The following is a 12,967-nucleotide window of genomic DNA, read 5'->3' on the forward strand; positions in this document are numbered from 1 at the left end:
CATTTTTATAATAGGGACCGATTTGAGACGACCATACTTAACCCAAAAGCTATCCAAACTTTAAGATTCAAAAAAATAATTGTCAGAAGTAATCGTTGACTTATTTAAGATTTACAATACTACAATTAATGGTATAGTAAAAGATTTTGCATCCCGTTAAGACGTATATTAAAACTAAGTCCTATTCAACGAAATCAAAATACACGCAGAACTTACAAATAAATAAAAATATATACCTACGTTAAAAATATAATAGGTTGTGTACCTATTATATTTTTAACGTACAAATTATTTCCGTGAATTTTAGTACAAGTAGTACAGCTTTTTGTGACAGAATTCGTCGTTTTTGCTTGCGCACCGTCACTCTCAATGAGTAGACAAATAAATTGGTAATATGATAATATAATCATTTCTTGTATTACAAATGCAAAAGTATGCTTGTTTAATTGTCCTCCTGTTACGCTCTAATCGAGCAACCAATCAATTTATTTTTTCGTTTAAGGTTAGTTCAAAACGCATGCAATTTTATACCTGTTTAGTACTAAACATGCATAAAATTGCACTGTAGATTGCAATTGTAGAGTACTCTCGTATACAGGAAGAGAATGTCTTTTATGCATGTTTAGAACGTCTCGTATACAGGAAGAAAGTGTCGTGTAAGCAAGTTTAGTACATCTCGTATATAGGAAGAATGGGTATTTTATGCATGTTTAGAACGTCTCGTATACAGGAAGAAAGTGTCGTTTAAGCAAGTTTAGTACCTCTCGTATATAGGAAGAATGGGTCTTTTATGCATGTTCATAACGTCTCGTGTACAGGAAGAAAGTGTCGTTTAAGCAGGTTTAGTACCTCTGGTATATAGGAAGAATGGGTCTTTTATGCATGTTTAGAACGTGCCGTTTAAGCAAGTTTAGTACGTCTCGTATATAGGAAGAATAGGTCTTTTATGCATGTTTAGAACGTCTCGTATACAGGAAAAAAGTGTCGTTTAAGCAAGTTTAGTACCTCTCGTATATAGGAAGAATGGGTATTTTATGCATGTTTAGAACGTCTCGTATATAGGAAGAATGGGTATTTTATGCATGTTCAGAACGTCTCGTATACAGGAAGAAAGTGTCGTTTAAGCAAGTTTAGTACCTCTCGTATATTGGAAGAATGGGTCTTTTATGCATGTTGAGAACGTCTCGTATACAGGAAGAAAGTGTCGTTTAAGCGGATTTAGTACCTCTCGTATATAGGAAGAATGCGTCTTTTATGCATGTCTAGAACTTTCGTAGGAAGAAAGTGTTGTTTAAGGAAGTTTAGTACGTCTTGTATATAGGAACAATGGGTCTTTTATGCATGTTTGGAACGTCTCGTATACAGGAAGAAAGTGTCGTTTAAGCAAGTTTACTACGTCTTGTATATAGGAAGAATGGGTCTTTTATGCATGTTTAGAACGTCTCGTATACAGGAAGAAAGTGTCGTGTAAGCAAGTTTAGTACCTCTCGTATATAGGAAGAATGGGTCTTTTACGCATGTTCAGAACGTCTCGTGTACAGGAAGAAAGTGTCGTTTAAGCAGGTTTAGTACCTCTGCTATATAGGAAGAATGGGTCTTTTATGCATGTTTAGAACGTCTCGTATACAGGAAGAAAGTGTCGTGTAAGCAAGTTTAGTACCTCTCGTATATAGGAAAAATGGGTATTTTATGCATGTTTAGAACGTCTCGTATACAGGAAGAAAGCGTCGTTTAAGCAAGTTTAGTACCTCTCGTATATAGGAAGAATGGGTCTTTTATGCATGTTCATAACGTCTCGTGTACAGGAAGAAAGTGTCGTTTAAGCAGGTTTAGTACGTCTCGTATATAGGAAGAATAGGTCTTTTATGCATGTTTAGAACGTCTCGTATACAGGAAGAAAGTGTCGTTTAAGCAAGTTTAGTACCTCTCGTATATAGGAAGAATGGGTATTTTATGCATGTTTAGAACGTCTCGTATATAGGAAGAATGGGTATTTTATGCATGTTCAGAACGTCTCGTATACAGGAAGAAAGTGTCGTTTAAGCAAGTTTAGTACCTCTCGTATATTGGAAGAATGGGTCTTTTATGCATGTTCAGAACGTCTCGTGTATAGGAAGAAAGTGTCGTTTAAGCAGGTTTAGTACCTCTAGTATATAGGAAGAATAGGTCTTTTATGCATGTTTAGAACGTCTCGTATACAGGAAGAAAGTGTCGTGTAAGCAAGTTTAGTACCTCTCGTATATAGGAAAAATGGGTATTTTATGCATGTTTAGAACGTCTCGTATACAGGAAGAAAGTGTCGTTTAAGCAAGTTTAGTACCTCTCGTATATAGGAAGAATGGGTATTTTATGCATGTTTAGAACGTCTCGTATATAGGAAGAATGGGTATTTTATGCATGTTCAGAACGTCTCGTATACAGGAAGAAAGTGTCGTTTAAGCAAGTTTAGTACCTCTCGTATATTGGAAGAATGGGTCTTTTATGCATGTTCAGAACGTCTCGTGTATAGGAAGAAAGTGTCGTTTAAGCAGGTTTAGTACCTCTAGTATATAGGAGGAATGGGTCTTTTATGCATGTTCATAACGTCTCGTGTACAGGAAGAAACTGTCGTTTAAGCAGGTTTAGTACCTCTGGTATATAGGAAGAATGGGTCTTTTATGCATGTTTAGAACGTGTCGTTTAAGCAAGTTTAGTACGTCTCGTATATAGGAAGAATAGGTCTTTTATGCATGTTTAGAACGTCTCGTATACAGGAAGAAAGTGTCGTTTAAGCAAGTTTAGTACCTCTCGTATATAGGAAGAATGGGTATTTTATGCATGTTTAGAACGTCTCGTATATAGGAAGAATGGGTATTTTATGCATGTTCAGAACGTCTCGTATACAGGAAGAAAGTGTCGTTTAAGCAAGTTTAGTACCTCTCGTATATTGGAAGAATGGGTCTTTTATGCATGTTCAGAACGTCTCGTGTATAGGAAGAAAGTGTCGTTTAAGCAGGTTTAGTACCTCTAGTATATAGGAGGAATGGGTCTTTTATGCATGTTTAGAACGTGTCGTTTAAGCAAGTTTAGTACGTCTCGTATATAGGAAGAATAGGTCTTTTATGCATGTTTAGAACGTCTCGTATACAGGAAGAAAGTGTCGTGTAAGCAAGTTTAGTACCTCTCGTATATAGGAAAAATGGGTATTTTATGCATGTTTAGAACGTCTCGTATACAGGAAGAAAGTGTCGTTTAAGCAAGTTTAGTACCTCTCGTATATAGGAAGAATGGGTATTTTATGCATGTTTAGAACGTCTCGTATATAGGAAGAATGGGTATTTTATGCATGTTCAGAACGTCTCGTATACAGGAAGAAAGTGTCGTTTAAGCAAGTTTAGTACCTCTCGTATATTGGAAGAATGGGTCTTTTATGCATGTTCAGAACGTCTCGTGTATAGGAAGAAAGTGTCGTTTAAGCAGGTTTAGTACCTCTAGTATATAGGAGGAATGGGTCTTTTATGCATGTTTAGAACGTGTCGTTTAAGCAAGTTTAGTACGTCTCGTATATAGGAAGAATAGGTCTTTTATGCATGTTTAGAACTCTCGTATACAGGAAGAAAGTGTCTTTTATGCATGTTTAGAACGTGTCGTATACAGGAAGAAAGTGTCGTTTAAGCAAGTTTACTACGTCTTGTATATAGGAAGAACGGGTCTTTTATGCATGTTCAGAACGTCTCGTGTACAGGAAGAAAGTGTCGTTTAAGCAGGTTTAGTACCTCTAGTATAAAGGAGGAATGGGTCTTTTATGCATGTTTAGAACGTGTCGTTTAAGCAAGTTTAGTACGTCTCGTATATAGGAAGAATAGGTTTTTTAAGAAAGTTAATAAAAATATAGTAATAAATGGAGAATCACTAAAAATGGAAGATTCCACAGTTTTCCTGGGCATGACCTTGGATTGTAAGCTTCACTGGGGTACCCATATAGATACACTAGCAGGTAAACTAAGCTCGGCTGCCTACGCCGTCAGGAAAATTAGACAGATTACTGACGTAGAAACAGCAAGACTTGTTTACTTCGCGTACTTTCATAGTGTGATGTCTTACGGGATCTTATTATGGGGCAAAGCTGCTGATATTGAAACTATATTCATATTGCAGAAAAGAGCTGTTCGGTCAATATATAAACTTAAATAACGTGAATCCCTCCGTGAAAAATTTAAAGAAATTGGTATACTTACGGTAGCCTCACAATACATTTATAACAATATAGTATTTGTAAGACAACATATTAGTCTTTATAAACAAAAAGTGGATATAAACAGTCGACTTACAAGAAATGGTCATAAATTAATGACATCTGCATATCGTCTGCGAAAGGTGCAGAAGTCATTTGTGGGATTGAGTATACGCTTTTATAATATGATTCCTAAGGTAATTTTGGACCTACCAATGCATAAGTTTAAAGAATGTGTTAAAAAACATTTATTACAGCCAGGTGAGTTTATTACAATTGATGAGTTTCTTAATGACAAGGTTGCTTTGAAGCATCCGGCTCCGCTTTCATCTCTCACAAGATAGAAAAATGAATGTTAAAATATAAAATGTAAATTTTTGATGTTGGAAAAGAGCAACTGCTGAGTTTCTTGCCGGCTTCTTCTCGGTACAATCTGCCTTCCGAACCGGTGGTAGAGTCACTACACACGGACAGACTTGACGTTTCAAAAGTGCTTGTATTAGGCCTACTTGAAATAAATGAATTTTGAATTTTGAATTTTGAATTTATGCATGCTTAGAGCTCTCGTAGGAAGAAAGTGTCTTTTATGCATGTTAAGAACGTCTCGTATACAGGAATAAAGTGTCGTTTAAGCAAGTTTAGTACGTCTTGTATATAGGAACAATGGGTCTTTTATGCATGTTGAGAACGTCTCGTATACAGGAAGAAAGTGTCGTTTAAGCGGATTTAGTACCTCTCGTATATAGGAAGAATGCGTCTTTTATGCATGTCTAGAACTTTCGTAGGAAGAAAGTGTCTTTTATGCATGTTTAGAACGTCTCGTATATAGGAAGAAAGTGTTGTTTTAGCAAGTTAAGTACGTCTCGTATATAGGAAGAATAGGTCTTTTATGCATGTTTAGAACGTATCGTATACAGGAAGAAAGTGTCGTTTAAGCAAGTTTAGTACGTATCGTATATAGAAAGAAAGTTGTTTAAGGAAGTTTAGTATGTCTCGTATATAGAAAGAATGGGTCTTTTATTCATGCTTAGAACATCTCGTATATAGGAAGAAAGTGTCGTTTAAGCAAGTTTACTACGTCTTGTATATAGGAAGAATGGGTCTTTTATGCATGTTTAGAACGTCTCGTATACAGGAAGAAAGTGTCGTGTAAGTAAGTTTAGTACCTCTCGTATATAGGAAGAATGGGTCTTTTATGCATGTTCAGAACGTCTCGTGTACAGGAAGAAAGTGTCGTTTAAGCAGGTTTAGTACCTCTGGTATATAGGAAGAATGGGTCTTTTATGCATGTTTAGATCGTGTCGTTTAAGCAAGTTTAGTACGTCTCGTATATAGGAAGAATAGGTCTTTTATGCATGTTTAGAACGTCTCGTATACAGGAAGAAAGTGTCGTTTAAGCAAGTTTAGTACCTCTCGTATATAGGAAGAATGGGTATTTTATGCATGTTTAGAACGTCTCGTATATAGGAAGAATGGGTATTTTATGCATGTTCAGAACATCTCGTATACAGGAAGAAAGTGTCGTTTTAGCAAGTTTAGTACCTCTCGTATATTGGAAGAATGGGTCTTTTATGCATGTTCAGAACGTCACGTGTACAGGAAGAAAGTGTCGTTTAAGCAGGTTTAGTACCTCTGGTATATAGGAAGAATAGGTCTTTTATGCATGTTTAGAACGTCTCGTATACAGGAAGAAAGTGTCGTGTAAGCAAGTTTAGTACGTCTCGTATATAGGAAGAATAGGTCTTTTATGCATGTTTAGAACGTCTCGTATACAGGAAGAAAGTGTCGTTTAAGCAAGTTTAGTACGTATCGTATATAGAAAGAAAGTGTTGTTTAAGGAAGTTTAGTATGTCTCGTATAATGTAAGAATGGGTCTTTTATGCATGTTTAGAACGTTTCGTATACAGGAAGAAAGTGTCGTTTAAGCAAGTTTACTACGTCTCGTGTATAGGAAGAAAGGGTATTTTATGCATGTTAAGAACGTCTCGTATACAGGAAGAAAGTGTCGTCTAAGCAAGTTTAGTACCTCTCGTATATTGGAAGAATGGGTCTTTTATGCATGTTCAGAACGTCTCGTGTACAGGAAGAAAGTGTCGTTTAAGCAGGTTTAGTACCTCTAGTATATAGGAGGAATGGGTCTTTTATGCATGTTTAGAACGTGTCGTTTAAGCAAGTTTAGTACGTCTCGTATATAGGAAGAATAGGTCTTTTATGCATGTTTAGAACGTCTCTTATACAGGAAGATAGTGTCGTTTAAGCAAGTTTAGTACGTATCGTATATAGAAAGAAAGTGTTGTTTAAGGAAGTTTAGTATGTCTCGTATATAGGAAGAATGGGTCTTTTATTCATGCTTAGAACATCTCGTATACAGGAAGAAAGTGTCGTTTTAGCAAGTTTAGTACCTCTCGTATAATGTAAGAATGGGTCTTTTATGCATGTTTAGAACGTTTCGTATACAGGAAGAAAGTGTCGTTTAAGCAAGTTTACTACGTCTCGTGTATAGGAAGAAAGGGTATTTTATGCATGTTAAGAACGTCTCGTATACAGGAAGAAAGTGTCGTCTAAGCAAGTTTAGTACCTCTCGTATATTGGAAGAATGGGTCTTTTATGCATGTTCAGAACGTCTCGTGTACAGGAAGAAAGTGTCGTTTAAGCAGGTTTAGTACCTCTAGTATATAGGAGGAATGGGTCTTTTATGCATGTTTAGAACGTGTCGTTTAAGCAAGTTTAGTACGTCTCGTATATAGGAAGAATAGGTCTTTTATGCATGTTTAGAACGTCTCTTATACAGGAAGATAGTGTCGTTTAAGCAAGTTTAGTACGTATCGTATATAGAAAGAAAGTGTTGTTTAAGGAAGTTTAGTATGTCTCGTATATAGGAAGAATGGGTCTTTTATTCATGCTTAGAACATCTCGTATACAGGAAGAAAGTGTCGTTTTAGCAAGTTTAGTACCTCTCGTATAATGTAAGAATGGGTCTTTTATGCATGTTTAGAACGTTTCGTATACAGGAAGAAAGTGTCGTTTAAGCAAGTTTACTACGTCTCGTGTATAGGAAGAAAGGGTATTTTATGCATGTTAAGAACGTCTCGTATACAGGAAGAAAGTGTCGTTTAAGCAAGTTTAGTACGTCTTCTATATAGGAACAATGGGTCTTTTATGCATGTTCAGAACGTCTCGTATACAGGAAGAAAGTGTCGTTTAAGCAGGTTTAGTACCTCTCGTATATAGGAAGAATGCGTCTTTTATGCATGTCTAGAACTCTCGTAGGAAGAAAGTGTCTTTTATGCATGTTTAGAACGTCTCTTATATAGGAAGAAAGTGTTGTTTAAGCAAGTTAAGTACTTCTCGTATACAGGAAGAAAGTGTCATTTAAGCAAGTTTAGTATACAGATCACAAGTGGTAGAATATGTATTATCCCTACTAATATTATAAATGTCAATGTAAGTTTGTTTGTTACGCTTTCACGCAAAAACTACTTAACCGATCCTCATGAAACTTTGTACACATATTCTTGGAAGTGTTAGAAGTAATATAGGATACTATTTATCCCGACATTAAGCTCGGTTCACACACAATAACTCCAACGAACTATAACCGATATAAATAATTATTTTTGGACTATAAAGGTTATAATATGTGTTTAATTTTGCCCAAGGTGTGGTTGGAGATAGAGAACAGAACTCCTCAGCGGACAGCATCAAACCCCTCATTTAAGGCTTAACGACACTAAATACTTTAATTTTTTTTTAATCTGCAACTAAATTTAATGCCACATCAAAAAACAAAATCAAAAGCAGACGAAGTCGCCTGCAACACCTAGTATATAATAATTATATGTGTAGTATTAGAATTTATAACATGTAGTTTAGTTTTCAATATTTTTATGTAGGTATAAATGTTCATTGCCGCACCAACCCACTCCTTATAAGAACTTCTTTTGCCAAAAGTTGTCTGGGAGAGTTCGCTTTAGCGATAAGACCGCCTTTGCACAACTAATCTAGTTTTTAATTTTTATTTTTTAATGCGTTTCTCTTTGTATTTTGTTTTTGTGTGTGCAATAAAGAATTTAATAATAATAATAAGTGGCTTCTATGCATGTTCAGTACCTACTTCCCGTTTACAGATTGCAAGTTTCGTTCATCCATGTTTAGTAGTTAGTTCGTCTCGTAAACATGAAGAAAGTGTCGTTTATGGAAGAGTTTCTACCTTATTTAAATATGCAGACTGGTAGCTTTGTGACCGATAATTTGACAGTAAAATTCTGTCTGATTCGTGTTTAGCCGAATAATTCTCCATTTAAACCGATTTATTCGGCCTAGTGAAAAGTGGCGAGTAGTCATAATTGAGTACTCGGTCCATCATTAATTTGAGCTATAATATTGGCATGGTCGCAGTTCAATGGAAACTAGAGAGTGCCTGCTCTAGGGTATTCCATTACATCAGGTATTAACCACCTGCGGTAGTGTTGTGTTACCCTACGGAGAATTATTATTACTGCAAACGAAATAAACGAATATGTATATTATATATTTTCAACCTTATAAAACTTAACAGGTTTTGTTATTTTAATAAAAAACATTTTTTATCGATAGTCGACTATCTATAAAAAATCCTGAGATAGATAGCTTAATATAAATTTACTGTGAGATGGTGATAACAAAAAAAAAATTTACTCGGCTAAGTTTGTTGTCTTCTTAGACCAGAGCGCGTTTGGAACCCTCGAAGCTTTAGATTAAGTTGGCGAACGAAGTTATCACCATCCCCGTACAATTATGTAAACATATATGTATGTTCGCTTCATAAGAGCCTGTGATAGACCTACATGAATAAAGAAATTTTTAATTTCAATTTGAATTTGATACCAACAAAATGCGAGATAAGTTCCGAAACACAATCGCACACTATGGGCCTGCTAAGAAGGCGATGGTCAATAAGCGGGCGATGGAGAAAGCTATTCTGGGAATATCTACGTGGTCAAATCAGAAATTAGGAGATTCCTAGAATAACCGCAGTTAGCGACGTAGCTCAACGAGTCGCGAAGCTGGCAATGGGCGGGGAACATAGCTCGGAGACAGGATGGACGTTGGGGTCCTAAGGTGCTGGAATGGTAGCCCCGCAATGGTAAGCGCAGCGTTGGTCGACCACAACGAGGTAGACAGACGACATTAAGCTCGTCACATGGATTCGCTTGACGCAAGCGGCACAAAACCGTGGAATTTGGAATTCCCTACAAAAAGGTCTTTTGAAGTTTTGACCAGCTGTGACGATTGTGATATTATAAATAAAATATATACTACGACAATACACATATCGCCATCTAGTCCCAAAGTAAGCGTAGCTTGTGTTATTGGTACTAAGATAACTGATGAATAATTTTTAGGAATAATATACATAAATATCTATAATATATAGATAAACACCCAATACTGAAAAACATTCATGTTCATCACACAAAAATTGTCCAGTTGTGGGAATCGAACCCACGGCCTTGGAGTCAGAAAGAAGGGTCGCTGCCCACTGCGCCAATCGGCCGTCAGGGTGTATTATTCGCTTGGTGCCTATCAAATCCTAGTTACAAACCGATTTATTGACGTCATAAAGCAACAGTTAATGACTTTATAAAACCAAATAACCTTCGATAACTGTAGGTACACCTAATACCTGATAGAGGATACCTTATATCTTATCAACGTGCAAAAAGGGTCGTAAACATTGTCGTTTGACCGATATTTGCTATACTTTAAAATTTATTGTAAGAAGGTGTTTATCTTTAAGGTAATAGATAACACGACTTTGACATTTAAAATAAGTTACATAAAGGTTTTATGTTTTTTTTTTATAGTTATAATTAGTGTTGCCCAAATTCAGTCTTGGTCTTGCAGTCTTGGTCTTGTTCTTGCGTTTTTGCAAGACCAAGACCAAGAACAAGACCGCGTATTTTTAGCAAGACCAAGACCAAGACTGACCGTGCAAGACTTGAGCAAGAACAAGACATAGCCTGCAAGACTCTTGCGTCTTGCAGCTAGGACTTAGCGCTATTTCACGGAGTAGTTAGGTGTAACAGTTCGGTGTATAGGTAGGTAGGTACGCTTAGGAATTCTATGAGACGCAAAAAACTATATCAAAGAATATGAAAAACTGGACCTATGCGCATTACGACTAATACCATAAACATAGCGAATAAAAAAATATCTATTAAAATCAAACTGAGTGCATGCATAGTTATGTTTTAACCATCGGCACTTTGATAATGCGGCATCAAAGGTTTTGTACTTACTTCTCAAAGAAATTTGCCGCTTTTCGGAAGTACATGGTTATGATACACGCGCCGGCGGCTTCTTTTGAAATCTAAAACAATCGTTGCCGCCGCGCCGAAATCATAACATTTGACACTATTCATGCAAAATAATTTCGAATTTTAAGAGTACCTACAGGTGTTCCAAAGAATAAATAAGTTTCAGAGTGCTTAGAATGAAAATGAATACATTATACTGATCACGCAAGTAGTATTATGATTAGGATAAAATGGTGAGGATAGGTAGTAGATGTCATAATAATTCATTCTAGTAAGTAATTATAATATTGATTACTTATATGGTTTTAAACTAATTACTTAGGTACTATTATTGTACATTTAGTCATTATATTTCTTAAGTTTTTACAAGTTGTTTTAGCAAATGTAAGCTTATAAATCATAAATGTTTATTAAGAAACAGTTACTTCCATGGAAAACGACATATAGGTCAGTTGATTTTTCGAATTTCTTATCAAATCTTCAGTTATTTATTAATCTGCTTGATCTTTACTATGGCTATGTTAATTCAAGCTCACAATGTTCCAATTCTAATACGTTTTTCTAAGATTTAAAGTAAACTTTAATAAATAGTAATAGACTAATAGGTAATTGCAAGACTTGCAAGACTCTTGCTGCAAGACCAAGACCAAGACCAAGACTGGGAGCGCAAGACCAAGACCAAGACCAAGACCAGGTGTATTGGCGCAAGACCAAGACCAAGACTGGCTAAGTCTCGTCTTGTTCTTGCATTTGGGCAACACTAGTTATAATTAATCAATTAGTGAAAAACTATCGCCTATAATCAGGGCAACAGTTCACAGGGCATGCAGGGAGCACTTCCTGCAACATGTCGCCCTGTGTCCATTAATTTGAGGCGTAGCTGTTAAGCCTCAAATTAATGGACACCTGTTATGTACTGAGGCTGGCTACCGAGGGGGTTTTAGTGGGTGGAAATCCCACATAACTCAAATTCTCCCACGTATCTTTTAAGAAGAAAAAAAAAAGGTGTCATGTGCCTGTAATTACACCAGCCCTTCAGACCGGAACACAGCATTGTAACAGTGCTGCTTAGCGGCAGAAATAAGCCGAGCTATGTCACATAAAGCTCTACTAGCACTAGATTACTAGTACTAGTATTTAGCAATCTGGCGCAGCGCAGTTCAGGTTCCGGCCTCGATCCCCGGCTGAGGCAGTTTGAGAATTTATCAATACTGATTTTTTCTGGGTTGGTCTTATAGGCTTCGGCCGCTTGCTGTTCCAGTACTTAAGATGCCACGAAGAAACCGATTTTGGGTTTAATAAAACTGCGGTACACCTAACAGAATAGCCGGTGTTAGATTACATTACCACTTTCTATTTCATTCACGTATGAATTTCGACGAATTCGTACGTGAATGAACACAGAGAGATTTTTAGTTCACAACTGTGTATGCAAGCACAGATATCATGCACTGTCTATACGATTGATGAATTTCTTAATGACAAGGCTGCTTGGAAGCAGGCTCAGCTCTCATCTCTCACAAGATAGTAAACTTAAAACATTGTAAACTGTAAAATGATGTTGAAAAAAAAACAATCTGCTGAGTTTCTTGCCGGCTCTGCTCGGCGGAATCTGCCTTCCGAGCTGGTGGTAGAGTCACTACAAACAGACTGACTTAACGTTTTAAAAGTTCTTATAAACTGGGCCTACTTGAAATAAACGAATTTTGAATTTATTCCCTCACTCTTATAGCCAGATGGGATGGCCGATCCGACACGACCGGAAGATCAGGCGCAGGACAGTTTAACGTGCTCACCGAGGTACGGGGGTTAATCACCGTAAATTTTTCCAACATCTCGTGATCTGTAGTCAAACCTGCTCGCCACTAGACCAATGAGGCAGTGTTAGGGAGCCATGAATGATTCAATACACTTTTATTGTATACCATATAAAAATACAGGAATACGTACTTTTGGCGCCATCTTGTTGAGACAGCCACAATATAAACATGTGCTCTGATTCCAATTAGACCGAAATGCGAGTTGAATGCACGCACTCAATATCACAATGTCACGAGTTCAACATCCTTTAATTTGTCAACTGACATCCAGTAAACTGCATTGAATTATTGGTCAATTTAGATATATTGATACTCAGATAAAGGACTATTAATAAGTCGATATCGTGCAAAGATCAAAAGCATTTTTCGAAGGAATGAGTTCAGGAACCGAGGGGTTTCAGACGAAATAGTGATACGGAGTTTCCGAACGCTGCACGTCGCTGAACTGTGAGGCGTTTTTATCTCGTTGGCTTAACCATTTGTACCAGGAGTTAAGCAACCCTCGTACATCGCTTTAAGCAGTAAGCAGTGCTGTTTTAAAATTAATGATTTGTCCAGCAGTGTACTGTAATTTATTGAAGTCTGTATATAGCGCATGCTTCGAAGTACCTTACTAAAATAAGGTTTATAATCCT

The sequence above is a fragment of the Pararge aegeria genome, chromosome 1 (assembly GCF_905163445.1).
Source record: "Pararge aegeria chromosome 1, ilParAegt1.1, whole genome shotgun sequence".
In the NCBI taxonomy this organism is placed as follows: domain Eukaryota; kingdom Metazoa; phylum Arthropoda; class Insecta; order Lepidoptera; family Nymphalidae; genus Pararge; species Pararge aegeria.